Source organism: Jaculus jaculus, chromosome X (assembly GCF_020740685.1).
Source record: "Jaculus jaculus isolate mJacJac1 chromosome X, mJacJac1.mat.Y.cur, whole genome shotgun sequence".
In the NCBI taxonomy this organism is placed as follows: Eukaryota; Metazoa; Chordata; class Mammalia; order Rodentia; family Dipodidae; genus Jaculus; species Jaculus jaculus.
The window spans coordinates 69570954-69584772 of record NC_059125.1 but is presented as its reverse complement, the minus strand read 5'-3'; the positions used below and the strand labels follow the sequence as shown (position 1 = coordinate 69584772).

Below are 13819 nucleotides of genomic sequence, written 5' to 3'. Positions count from 1 at the left end.
TCACCCTGCTCCTCCCAACTCCTCCACAACTAGGACATCAGTGGCCAATGACCCCTGGGGATAGCAAGGACCCTCAGATACAGATGGCTTTGAATCATTGTTCCTAAAAATATTTTTGAATAATAATACAGTCTCATTTAATAATGTGTTAGTCAGCTTCCTGTTACTAAAACAAATATCTGAGATTAATTTACAAAAAGAACAAAAAATGTTTCCTCTGGCTCACAGCTTTAGGTGTTCCATTCCCTGACCAATTGGCCTCATGGTTTTAGGTCCTTTGGCAAGATAGCACATCATGGCAGGAGTAGTTGACAGCAAACCTGCTCACTTAATGGCCAATAAACAAAGGAGAGATTAAGGAAGGCCCAGATCCTACAATTCCCTTCAAGGGTATGCTTCCAAAAAGTTGACGACTTCCCACTAGCTGTATTTCTTAATATAGACACTTAGAACTATAAACTTCCCCCTTCGGACTACCTTCATTGTGTCCCAAAGGTTTTGGTATGTTGTAATGTGATGTCATCATCTTTTTCTCCTATTATGAGGGTCATGTATAAGTATTGCTAGACACTGCGAGGACTTGGATATCAAGGCCACTTTCAGTCTGGACAGTTGTTTTTAAGGAGTCCTACTATTCCTTTGGCTCCTACATTCTTTCTGCCACCTCTTCCACAATGGACCCTGAGCCTTGGAGGGTGTGAGATGTTTCAGTGCTGGACACTCCTCCATCCCTTCTTCGCAGCACTATGTTAGGTCATACCACATGACCTTTTGGGTCATACCACTGGTCATCACCATCTGAAAAGAGAAGCTTCTCTAACTAGAAGTGAGAGTACCATTAATATATGATTTTGAACATTAAGTGTAGTGCTTTTAGGGCAATTTGGTGAGAATAATATATGCATTTATCCAGACAAGAGCAGGCTTTATATCTCTAAGTCTCATGACCACCCCTGCCTTAGGATTTTGATTAGGTTTTCAGTACCAGGCATGTATTCCCTCCCATAGAGCAGGCCTTCAATCCAATTAAAGAGCAGTTGGTTTCCCATAGAGCAGACATGCCACTATTGCACTCATTGAGTCATTTAACCTGTCTGGCCAAACTTGAGGTTTCCAGTCCCCACTATTTTCACCACTGATGACTTCTGTCTTCAATAAGGCTGCATACAGTGCAGTTTTTTTTTCCAGCTATGATTGCAAAACCTCTGAGTATTTTAAAAGGACAATAAAAAGTCACAGTCCATGACCATGCCAACAGCAGAGCTTTAATAACCAGTCTGTTTTATCTTAGAATTTTGACCTCAGTTAGATTGTTCCAAAAAATGACACATTTTCCTGATACTTATATCAAACATTCTAGGGGAGATAGGTTTAATTATGAAGGAGGGTCATATGAATCAAGGAAATCATCCATTTCTTTCAGATTTTCAAACTTAGAGGCATATATATTCTTAAAGTGTATCCTTTTATTTTTCCGAATTTCTTTGATAAATGTTGTAATGGTGCCTTTTTATCTGTAATGTTATTAATTTTTGTCTTTTCTCTCTTTCTTCTGGTCAGATTTGCTGAGGGTTTATCAATCTTGTTTATCCTCTCATAATAGGCAAACCCAACATGTAGGGTCACTTTTGTAGATACTCTGAGAGTCTTAAGAGCCATACCTAGCACCCTAATCTCCTCCCCTGAAGACATATAACATAAGATTGATTGATACATCTAATATTATTGCAGCTGATTAGAAAATCCAAGCATTAAATTAATCCAAGATGCAAAAATATGTACATTATAACACAAGAAACACAAAAAATCAAGACAATATAAATCCACCAAAAAGTATTAATGTATCAGAAATGACCTCCAGTGAGACTGATATGCCTGAAAAAGATTTCAAAAGAATGATTATAAATATGATCAAAGAGATTGAATAGGAAATCAAAGACACAGGAAACCAATTTAATGAAATAAGGAGGTCAATACAAGACATAAATAAGGAAATAGAGCAGGGGGGAGCACAGTGGCCTCGGCCTATGTCTGCGTGTGGAGCAGCCCGGAGAGGCGGTGACGGCAGTGGCACCATGAGCAGGCACACCCCTTGTATCAGCAGCAAGATCAGCCTTATCTCCAAGGTGGAGATCCGCTAAGAGGGCATCATCTGCACCATCGACATCAAGAACTCCACCATACCCTCACCAAAGTTTGATCCTTTAGTACAGAAGACAGACCAACAGATTGTCCAATACTACCAGGAGATGAAGTTTTTGAATACATTATATTCTGAGGAAGTGATATTAAAGACTTCACTGTTCGTGAGCCACCAAAACCACAGTGTTCTTTGGCTCAAGACCCATCTATTGTTCAGTCTTCACTGATTTCAGATTTTTTCAGATCATCATCTTCATTCCAGTCAATGAGTTCATATGGACCTTTCGGCAGGATGCCAATGTACAGTCAGGTCAGTCCAAGTACATCGGTTGAGCAGCAGTTTGGTGCTGTTGGTGTTGCTGGAAGCTCCTTGACGTCCTTTGGAACAGAAACATCAAACAGCAGTGCCCTGTCCCAAAGTAGTGCAGTTGGTTCTGCCTTTACACAGGATACCAGATCTATAAAAACACAGTTATCTCAGGATCAATTAAGCCCTCAGTTAGACACTTTGAGAAAAAGTCCAACCATGGAGCAAGCAGTGCAGACCGCCTCCGCCCACTTACCTGCTCCAGCACCTGTTGGGAGAAGGAGCCCTGTGTCCACCAGGCCTTTGTCATCTACCAGCCAGAAAGCAATAGAAAACAAAGAGCACAGGTGAGCTGAAGTACACAAAGTTTCAAGGCCAAAAAACATGAATGATCATCTCAGAAATGATAGCAAGAGACAAATAGTTCCAGGTGCTCCTTCAGCTCCAAAGAGAGGGCGCAGGGGCCATTGAGGAGGCAGGGGAAGAGTTGATATTCGCCAAGACGGTCCAATGAAATTTGAGAAAGACTTTGACTTTGTAAGTGCAAATGCACAATTTAAAAAGGAGGAGATTGACAGAGAATTTCATAATAAACTAAAATTAAAAGAAGATAAACTTGACAAACAAGAGAAACCTGTAAATGGTGAAGATAAAGGAGACTCCGGAGTGGATACACAAAACAATGAAGGGAATGCTGATGACGAAGATCTGCTTGGACCTAATTGCTATTATGACAAGACTAAATCCTTCTTTGATAATATTTCTTGTGATGATAACAGAGAAAGGAGGCCAACCTGGGCTGAAGAAAGAACGTTAAACACTGAAACATTTGGAATCCCACTTTGTCCAAACCATGGCCGTGGCAGGTACAGAGGCAGAGGAGGTCTTGGGTTCCTGGTGGCAGAGGGCATGGTGGTGGCCGAGGAGGGACCTTCACTGCCCCACGTGGATTTCGTGGTGGATTCAGAGAAGGACGTGGGGGCAAGGAGTTTGCAGATTTTGAATATAGGAAAACCACGGCTTTTGGACGCTAAAAGGTCTGGACTGGTCATACTGCTTTCTGAAAGAAAGACAACAGAGTTGCTGCATAGTCTACAAACAAGGCTTTGAAAAAGAGGTGGAGGGCTGGAGAGATGGCTTAGCGGTTAAACGCTTGCCTGTGAAGCCTAAGGACTCCGGTTCGAGGCTAGGTTCCCCAGGTCCCACGTTAGCCAGATGCACAAGGGGGCGCACGCGTCTGGAGTTCGTTTGCAGAGGCTGGAAGCCCTGGCGCACCCATTCTCTCTCTCTCCCTCTATCTGTCCTTCTCTCCTTCTCTCTGTGTCTGTCACTCTCAAATAAATAAATAAATAAATAATTTAAAAAAGAAAAAAGAAAAAGAGGTGGAGTTCCAGCTCTTCCTGGTCCTGGAAATTGATTTCAGTCTTTGTGAAGAATGAAGACGTGACTTTGCTCTATACTTGTCACCAGCACTGGGTTTTGTCTCTTTGTTTGCTGCTTAATTTCAAAGATAGAATGCAGTTACTTTGTGGGGGGGGGGGGGGCGGGGGACTCGTCCTTAAAAAAACAAGCACTGATTATATTTGCAATGGCAAAAGGTTAAGTAATTTCTTATGTATAGTTACACTTGAGCCGTACTTCAGTGGGACTTCGAAGGAGTTTTTCATCACTAAATTGTACTTGGCAATTACTGCAGTTGCCTGCAGATCAGGTGTGATGCTGTGTGAGCCACAGAAGTTTGTGTGTGTGTATGTGTGCATGTGTCTGTATCTTTCTCTTTCTATTTGGAAATCCTATAATATGAGGTAGCTGATTTTGTCAATTAACTAGGGTGCTGGATGGTAGAGAATTTTGTCAGTCAACTATGTACACACAGGTAAATACTGTTTCTTAGGCAAAAGTAACTTTTTATATAGTTGTAAAATTCCATTATATTCCATTGCCAAAGAAACATTAAGAACTTTGTATAGCTGTATAAAAAGCAACTAATTTTTTGGGCTGGAGAGATGGCTTAGTGGTTAAGCGCTTGCCTGTGAAGCCTAAGGACCCCGGTTCAAGGCTCGATTCCCCAGGACCCACGTTAGCCAGATGCACAAGGGGGCGCACGCATCTGGAGTTCGTTTGCAGTGGCTGGAAGCCCTGGCGCGCCCATTCTCTGTCTGTCTCTATCTGCCTCTTTCTCTGCCTGTCACTCTTAAATAAATAAAAAATTAAAAATAAAAAAACAAAAAACTTTCTTTAAAAAAAAAAGCAACTAATTTTTTAAAGAATAAACATTTTAAAGTCAGCAGACAAAAAAAAAAGAAATTAGAAAAGTCGCAAGTAAACAACTTAATGCTTCACCTTAAAGCCTTGGAAATAGAAGTACAAGGCAAACTGAAAATCAGTAGAGATGCAAGGATGGTTCAGCATACACAAATCAATAAATGTAGTACATTATATAAATGGACTAAAGGACAAAAAATCACATGATCATCTCATTAGATGCAGAGAGAGCATTTGACAAAATCCAACATCCCTTCATGATGAAAGTCTTACAGAGACTGGGAATAAAAAGAATATATCTCAACATAATAAAGGCTATTTATGACAAGCCTACAGCCAACATATTATTAAATGGAGATATACTTGAAGCTTTTCCACTAAAATCAGGAATGAGACAATGGTGTCCACTGTCCCCACTTTTATTTAATATAATACTGAAAGTCTTAGTCATAGCTATAAAGCAAGAGACACACATGAAAGGGATACAAATTGGAACAGAAGAGGTCAAGTTAACATTATTTGCAGATGACATGATTCTGTACATAAAGGACCATGAAGATTCTACCAACAAACTGTTAGCGCTGATAACCACCTATAGCCATGTAGCAGGATACAAAATAAATGCACAGAAATCAGTAGCCTTTCTATATACTAACAACAAACACACAGAGGATGAAATCAGAGAATCACTCCCACTCAAAATTGCATCAAAAAAATAAATAATGTACCTTGGAATAAACCTAAGAAAGTGAAGGATCTCTACAATGCAAACTTTAAAACACTCAAGTGAGAAATTTCAGAAGATACTAGGAAATGGAAAAACAACCCTTATTCTTGGGTCAGAGAATCAATATTGTGAAAATGGCAATCTTACCAAAAGCAATCTACACATTTAATGCAATCCCCATCAAAATTCCAATGGCATTCTTTACGGAAATAGAAAAAAAAAATCCAAAAATTCATTTGGAAACACAAAAAAAATCTCGAATATCTAAAACAATTTTGAGCAACAAAAGTATGTAACAAAAACAGAATGGTACTGGCACAAAAACAGACATGTAAATCAATGGCACAGATAAAGGACCCAGATGTAATCCTGGGTAGCTATAGCCACATGATATTTGACAAAAATGCCAAAAATACTCATTGGAGAAAACACAGCCTCTTCAACAAATGGTGCTGGGAAAACTGGATATGTATCTGTAGAAGGATGAAAATAGATCCTTATCTTTCTCCCTGCACAAGAAATAAGTCCAAATGGATCAAAAACCTTCCTTCATATCAAACCTGAAACTCTGAAACTGATAGAAGAAAAAGTAGGGGGAACCCTTCAACATATTGGTCTTGGCAAAGACTTTCTGTATATAACCCCAATTGCTCAGGCAAAAAAGCCACAGATTAACCACTGGGACCTCATGAAATTACAAAGATTTTGAACATTAAAGGACACTGTGAATAAATCTCTATGAGGATATAAATAAATCATACGGAAACCTACTTTTTTGGACAATGGAACATACAGGAGCCATAGATTGTTGCTAGAAAATTTTCAGTGCCAGGGATGGGATACCTCCCAGTGAGTTGTTGGCCAGGGAGACTAACTGAGAGGAGGAGGGGGTATAATGGAGACTGGAGTTTAAAAGGGGAAAGTGGGGGGAGGGAGCAAATTACCATGGGATATTGTTTACAATCAGGGAAATTGTTAATTATAAAAAAGAAAAAAAGAAAAACATTCTCAGTAGATTACATAAGTAATTTTTTTAAATTTATGGTGGCCGCCTATTTTTATTTTTTTGTTTATTTTTATTTATTTATTTGATAGTGACAGAGAGAGAAAGAGGCAGATAGGGAGAGAAGAGAGAGAATGGGCGCGCCAGGGCCTCCAGCCACTGAAAACGAACTCCAGACACATGCCCCCTTTGTGCATCTGGCTAACGTGGGTCCTGGGGAATAAATACAGCCTTGAACCGGGGTCCTTAGGCTTCAAAGGCAAGCGCTTAAACGCTAATTCATCTCTCCAGCCCTACATAAGTAAATTTTAAGAACAAACTTTTTTTAATTTAGAGAAAGCATTATATTTCAAACCTAAACCAAAACTGTAACCATTGTTAAACTTATGTAATTTTTAAATGTTAATATCTTTGGCAAGAGTATTACATATTTGGCATATATAGCATTTTATCATTAAAAATCCAGACGTGTTTTTTTTTTTCCTCATCACTGAAGCAGACCAAAAATGAACCCAATATGGCTCAGGGAAATATTGCAGATGAGGGGGCGGAAAGAATGTCAGAGCCCCACGTTGGCTCATGATTCGCAGAGACATTTCTCCTACCCATAACTGTGGGCTAACTCCACAATGCATGACCCATATACCTCAACAAGGAGGGACCAGGGGAAGGGGATAGGACATGCACAAGCCTAACATTGGTACCAACTTGACTGTATTAACTTAGTACAAAACTAATTAATAAAAAATTATTTTTTTAAAATCCAGGTGTTTTGTTTTAACAAAGCCATTGCTATTGCTGCCATCATTTTTTTCTCTCTAATGACAGCAATTTCTCAGGTTCCAACAAAAAGAGAAAGATAATAAAAACTTCTCTACATTAAGGCTCATACCGAAAAAGCTACCCACAATTGATCAATGGAAACTTTCAATGGGAATTGCAGAGGAAAAAGATATGATTTCATTGTCTTTTTGTTATTGAATTACTAGAAGGCTTCCTATGTTGTAGAAACTAATATATAAGTTCCTTATCATGTTTTTCTGCTTTCTTGAGGTATAATTGACAAGTGGAGATTGTATACCCTCAGGGTATGCAATATGATGTTCTCACATATGTATACATGGTGATGATGCTTAACAGACAAGGTGATTTACAAATATTTTCTCCCATCAGGTGTATTATCTTCTTACTTTCTTTTTTAGATATTTAATTTATTTAAATATTTTTTTTGAAAGAGAGAGACATAAAGAGAGAGAGAGAGAGAGAGGATGGGCATACCAGAGCCTCTAGCCACTGCAAACTAACTCCAGGTGCATGTGCCATCTTGTGCATCTGGTTTACGTGGGACCAAGAGAATCAAACCTGGGTCCTTAGGCTTCACAGGCCAATGCTTTAATTGCTAAGCCATCTCTACAGCCTCCATGCCTGGCTTTTTACATGGATGTTAGGAATTGAACTTAGATCCTCATATTTGTGGAGCAAGTGCTGTTATCCATTAAGTCATCTTTCCGGTCCTCTTAATATTTTGATAATCTATCTACTTTTTCTTCTGTTGCTTGCATTTTTGGTAGCATATCTACGAAGTCAGTAAGCCCTAGGTTCAGTGAGAGATCCTGTCTCAAGGAATAAGACAAATATACATACATACAAGACTGATGGAAGAAGACACACCAATGTCAACTTGTGACCTCTACATGTACATATGCATACATACCTGCACAAATGTGTACCTCCACACATACCGTCATACGTACACACTTATAAGTACACCACACGCATACATATGCAAAAACTAGAAAATCTAAAAAACAAAATCTGGAACTTATGATCAATTGATATAAAACAAAGCCAAAAATACTAGCATGCCATTTCAATGGGGAAACTTTTGTAAACAAATGGTGCTGTGACAAATGAATATTCATATGCAACAAGATGAATTTGAATTCTTACCTTTCACCATATATAGAAAAAAAGACATAACTATGAGAACTAAAACAATAAGCATATATGTAAGATCTAAAATTATAAAACTTTTAGACAAAATATTAGATCAGCCAGGTATGGTGGCACATGCATTTAATCCCAGTACTCAAGATGCTAAAGTAGGAGGATCACTGTGAGTTTGAGGCCAGCCTGAGCTACAGTGAGGCCCTGATTCAAAAATCAGACACAAGGGCTGGAGAGATGGCTTAGCGGTTAAGCCCTTGTCTGTGAAGCCTAAGGACCCCAGTTCAAGGCTCAGTTCCCCAGGTCCCAAGTTAGCCAGATGCACAAGGGGGCACACACGTCTGGAGTTCGTTCGCAAAGGCTGGAAGCCCTGGCACACCCATTCTCTCTATCTCCCTCTATCTGTCTTTCTCTCTGTGTCTGTCACTCTCAAATAAATAAATAAATAAATAAATAATTTTAAAAATATATAAAAAAAATCAGACACAAAAATTAGATCTTAAAGGCTTTTCATTAGAAAAACTATTATTACTTGTGCTGCCAAATGTATGATAAGTATTTTTTTTTAAAAAAAAAAAAGGTAAATTAGGCTTCCTCAAAATTAAATTTTTTATCCTCAAGGGATATCATTAACAAAACTAAGAACATAAATGAGGAAGATAATATATGAAAATCTGATAAAAGACTGTAATCCAAAATATAAATGGATTCTTAAATTATATAAGACACACAAAGCAATTGAACAATGAGCTAAAAAATAAAGTGATATTTCACTAAATAAGATAGACAGGTAGCAAATGTCTATGCCTTCAAATGTCTATCCCTTCAAGGTGATGAACATCAGGAACACACTTGAAGCTAGAAAAGTTGGGTTTATTACTTACTGCAGCAAGAAAAAATATGCACCACATAGAACTATGGGGCATCTTAGAGGCTATTAGAAAGTATAGGGAGAGGGCTAGAGAGATGGGTTAGCAGTTAAGATGCTTGCCTGTGAAGCCTAAAGACCCAAGTTTGATTCCCCAGGACCCATTTAAGTTAGATGCATAAGGTGGTACATGCATCTCGAATCCATTTACAGTGGCTGGAGGCCCTGGCACACCCATTCTCTCCCTATCTGCATCTTTCTGTCTCTCAAATAAATAAAATATTTTAAAAAATAAAGTCTAAGGAGTCTGGAGTTCATTTGCAGTGGCTAGAGGCCCTAGCACACCCATCCTCTCTCTCTCTCTCTCTCTCTCTCTCTCTCTCTCTCTCTCTCTCTCTACCTGCCTCTTTCTACCTCTCTCAAATAAATAAATAAAACATTTTTTAAAGAAAGTCTAGTCTAAGAAGCCTAAGGACCCAGGTTCAATTCCCCAGAACCACGTAAGCCAGATGCACAAGATGCCACATACATCTGGAGTTCATTTGCAGTGGCTGGAACCCCTAGTGTGCCCATTCTCTCCCTCTCACTCCACCATTTCTCTGTTTCTCTCCAATAAATAAATAAATAAAAATAAGGCTTTTAGCCGGGCATAGTGGTGCACGTCTTTATTCCCAGCACTGAGGAGGCAGAGGTAGGAGGATTGCAGTGAGTTCAAGGCCACCCTGAGACTCCATGGTGAATGCCAGGTCAGTCTGGGCTAGAGTGAGACCCTACCTCAAAAAAAAAAAAAAACAAAAAAATGGTGGGGATGTGGAAAAAGAGGAACCCTTCTACACTGCTGGTGGGAATGCAATCTGGTCCAGCCATTGTGGAAAACAGTGTGGAGGTTCCTAAAACAGCTAAAGATTGATCTACCATATGACCCAGCTATAGCACTCCTAGGCATATATCCAAAGGACTCATCTCATTTCCTTAGAAGTACATGCTCAACCATGTTTATTGCTGCTCAATTTATAATAGCTGGGAAATGGAACCAGCCTAGATGTCCCTCAACTGATGAGTGGATAATGAAGATGTGGCACATTTTGTAAGACCCCCAAAACGAGGACCCCACACTCTGCCTGGATATGGCAACACCCCAAATCACTCACGAGAAGCAGTCTTGATGCAAACTGCAAGAGGATTTTATTCCAAGCGCGCTGGGGCCCACAGTCGTACACTGCGCAGGGGTAGAGGACTGCAGAGCCCTGAATGCAGGAACGGAACAGTTTTTATAGGGTTTCTAACAAAGCCTGTGCATTAGACCAATCTTTTTTTTTTTAATATCAGGAGCCCACGGGGTGCAAGCCAGTCAGTTTGTGTCATTCCATAGTTTCTAAGCCAATTAGTTTAATTTGTTCAAGCCCCTCGTGGACCAATCAGTCTCTTATGACCTTGGTGGTCAGCATTTGTGCAGGTCCTTGGGTGGGGGTAGCAGAGTGTGGTATCAGTCTCCTATGACCTTGGTGGTCTGAGGCAGGCTGCTACAGCTTATGGTGCAGGCTACTAAGGCTTACAGTGTGGGCTATTAAGGCTTATGGTGCAGGCTATTTACAGAAACCAAATAAGTGGTTTACTTTATTACTCATTTCCCATCTCATGGGCTATCTCATGCCCTTTTTACCTAGTTTTATATTAGGAGCGGGCTCTGATGTAATGAGAAGAGGGATTCTTTACTTGCTTTCAACAGAGAGTAAAGCCTGGAGTTTGAGGTATGCAGGGGCCCGCTTAAGCTCCCTTTGGAGCGTGATAGTATTTCTGGGCTTCTGAATTCTTGGGCCTTTCAATTTATACAATGGAGTTCTACTCAGCAGTAAAGAAAAATGAAGTTATGAAATTTGCAGAAAACTGGATGGACCTGGAAAGGATTATACTAAGTGAGGTAACCCAGGCCCAGAAAGCCATGCACCACATGTTCTCTCTCATATGTGGATCCTAGCTACAGATGATTGGGCTTCTGCGTGAGAAGAAAAATACTTGGTAGCAAAGGCCAGTAAGTTAAAAAGGAGACATAAAGGGAAGAGAAAGGAAGGGAGGAGGATACTTAATAGGTTGATATTGTATATATGTAATTACAATGATTGTAATGGGGAGGTAATATGATGGAAAATGGAATTTCAAATGGGAAAGTGTGGGGGTGGGGAGGGAGGGAATTACTATGGGATATATTTTATAATCATGGAAAATGTTAATAAAAATTTTAAAAAAGGAAAGTCTAAGGAGTAAGGGCCTCCTTTGAGATACTGGTGCTATCATAAAGTTGGAAAAATAAAACAACAAAGAAAACCTAGATGCACATGCTTTTAATCCCAGCACTTGTGAGGCAGAGGTAGGAGGATCACCATGAGTTCGAGGCCTCTCTGAGACTACATAGTGAATTTCAGGTCAGCCTAGGCTAGAGTGAGTCCCTACCTCAGCTAAAAACAAAAAAGAAAGAAGGAAGGAAGGAAAGAGAGAGAGGGTGGGAGAGAGAGGGCGAGGGAAAGAGGGAAGGAGGAAGGGAAGAAAAGAAAGGAAGGAAGGAAGAAAGAAAGAAAGAAAGAAAGGAAGGGATGGAGAGATGACTTACCAGTTAAGATGCTTGCCTGCAAAGCCAAAGGACCCAGGTTAGATTCCCCAAGACCCACATAACACAGATGCACAAGGGAATGCACACATTTGGACTTTGTTTGCAGTGACTGAAGGCTCTGGCACACCCATTCTCTCTCTCCCTCTTCCTTTCCCTCTTTCTCTCTCAAATAAATTAATAAAATAGGGGTGAGAGAGATGGCTTAGCAGTTAAGTAAGGTACATGCCTGCAAAGACTAAGGACCCAGGTTCAATTCTCCAGTTCCCATGTAAGCCAGATGCACATGGCACATGCATCTGGAATTTGTTTGCAGTGGATAGAGACCCTGGTGTGCCCATTCTCTCTCCTGCCCCATTCTCTAATAAATATATAAATATAAATAAATCTTTTAATATATATATTTTATATATATATTGTGGTGGAGACAAATTTGGAGCCACTTGAGTTGTATTATTTGCCCTGAGCAGTTCACAAAGTTTATGTGAAGAAAGAATCTGTTTTCCTTCTTGGAAGTTCTTTCAAATGCTCTGTGTTTGGCTCATTTAAAAGAGTTTTGCTGTGTTATTCTCAAGAAAACATGATTTGTTAGATGAATAAAGTTGTAAATATCTGAAAATCTCTAACAATGCCAAAACAATAAGCTAGCATGCAGTAAACCAGAATAAGCCTGATATCATAATAATAAGTAATATATTTGTGAAGCACAGATCATATGGGAGTATAGATACCTTTTGGTGCAGTAAGAATAAATTTTGTGTCCTTGTGGTGAGTGTTTTTGATTTTATGTTGCCTCAACATCGATTTTTTTTTCATTTTTTGTTTACTTATTTATTTGAAAGTGACAGAGAAAGAGAGAAAGAGAGAGTGAGAAGGTGAGCCAGGGCCTCCAGCCACAAAAAATGAACTCCAGATGCGTGCACCCCCTTGTGCATCTGGCTAACGTGGGTCCTGGGGAATCGAGCCTTGAACCAGGGTCCTTCGGCTTCGCAGGCAAGCATTTAACTACTAAGACATCTCTCCAGCCCTCAACATCGATTTTAAATGCAAAGTTTAGTTTCTCATGCCAGAGGCAAAACCTAGTTTCTGGTGAGCCTATTGAAGTGCACTGCTTCTCCCCAACTGAAGGGTCCCTTAAATCCAAGAAATTAGGGCTGGAGAGTTAAGGTGCTTGCCTTGCAAAGGCAAATGACCCAGGTATGATTCCCCAGAACACACATAAAGCCAGATGCACAATGTAGTGCATGTGTTTGGAGTTCATCTGCAGTGGCTAAAAGCCCTGGCGAGCCTATTCTCTCTCTGAAATTATATATATGTGTGCGTGTGTGTGTGTGTGTGTGTGTGTGTGAAATATTAAAATGAATGTGTATATGTGAAGGATGCTATTAGAGATTTTTAAGGAAAACAATTTTTATTATAGCTAAGAGATGCCTCCAGTTATGTGGGGAGTTTGGGGAGCTCTACTTTGGGGGCCTACTTCTATAATCCTGGTAATTCTGCTGGCTTGGTGGCATTATAGCACTAGCATTAGATGCCAAGAAACAAACAGACGTGGTATGTAACTTCGGGGAATGCCTGTATAGAACTGTAAGTGGATTGAGGGAAAGGAATGGCTTCCTGCTCCTTCTGGCCTGGATGTCAGGGTAACTTTCTAAAGGTGGAGGAGACCTGGGAAGTTGGTGAATATAACACAGTTATCTGCACATTTTAAGCCACAGACAGTAAACAGATTCCAGTATGCAGGGTGGGGAATCGATGTTGCTTTTTTTTTTTTTTAATAAGTAGGGCTTGGGAGCAGGAGAGATGGCTTAGCGGTCAAGGTGCTTGCCTGCCAAAGGAACTTGGGGTTCAATTCCCCAATGTTAGGTCAAGATGGGCTTCCCAAAATGGAGTCACCAAAGACAGCAGGATGGTGACAGACACAAGTGGGTCATCCACATTCCTCAAGAAACAGC

At 40.0% G+C, this 13819-nt stretch overlaps 1 pseudogene; it reads left to right on the top strand.

Annotated features, from left to right (window-relative positions):
- Nucleotides 1–2075: 2075 nt before the first annotated feature.
- LOC101600764 lies at nucleotides 2076–3936 on the top strand (annotated as a pseudogene).
- The last annotated feature ends 9883 nt before the right edge of the window (nucleotides 3937–13819 follow it).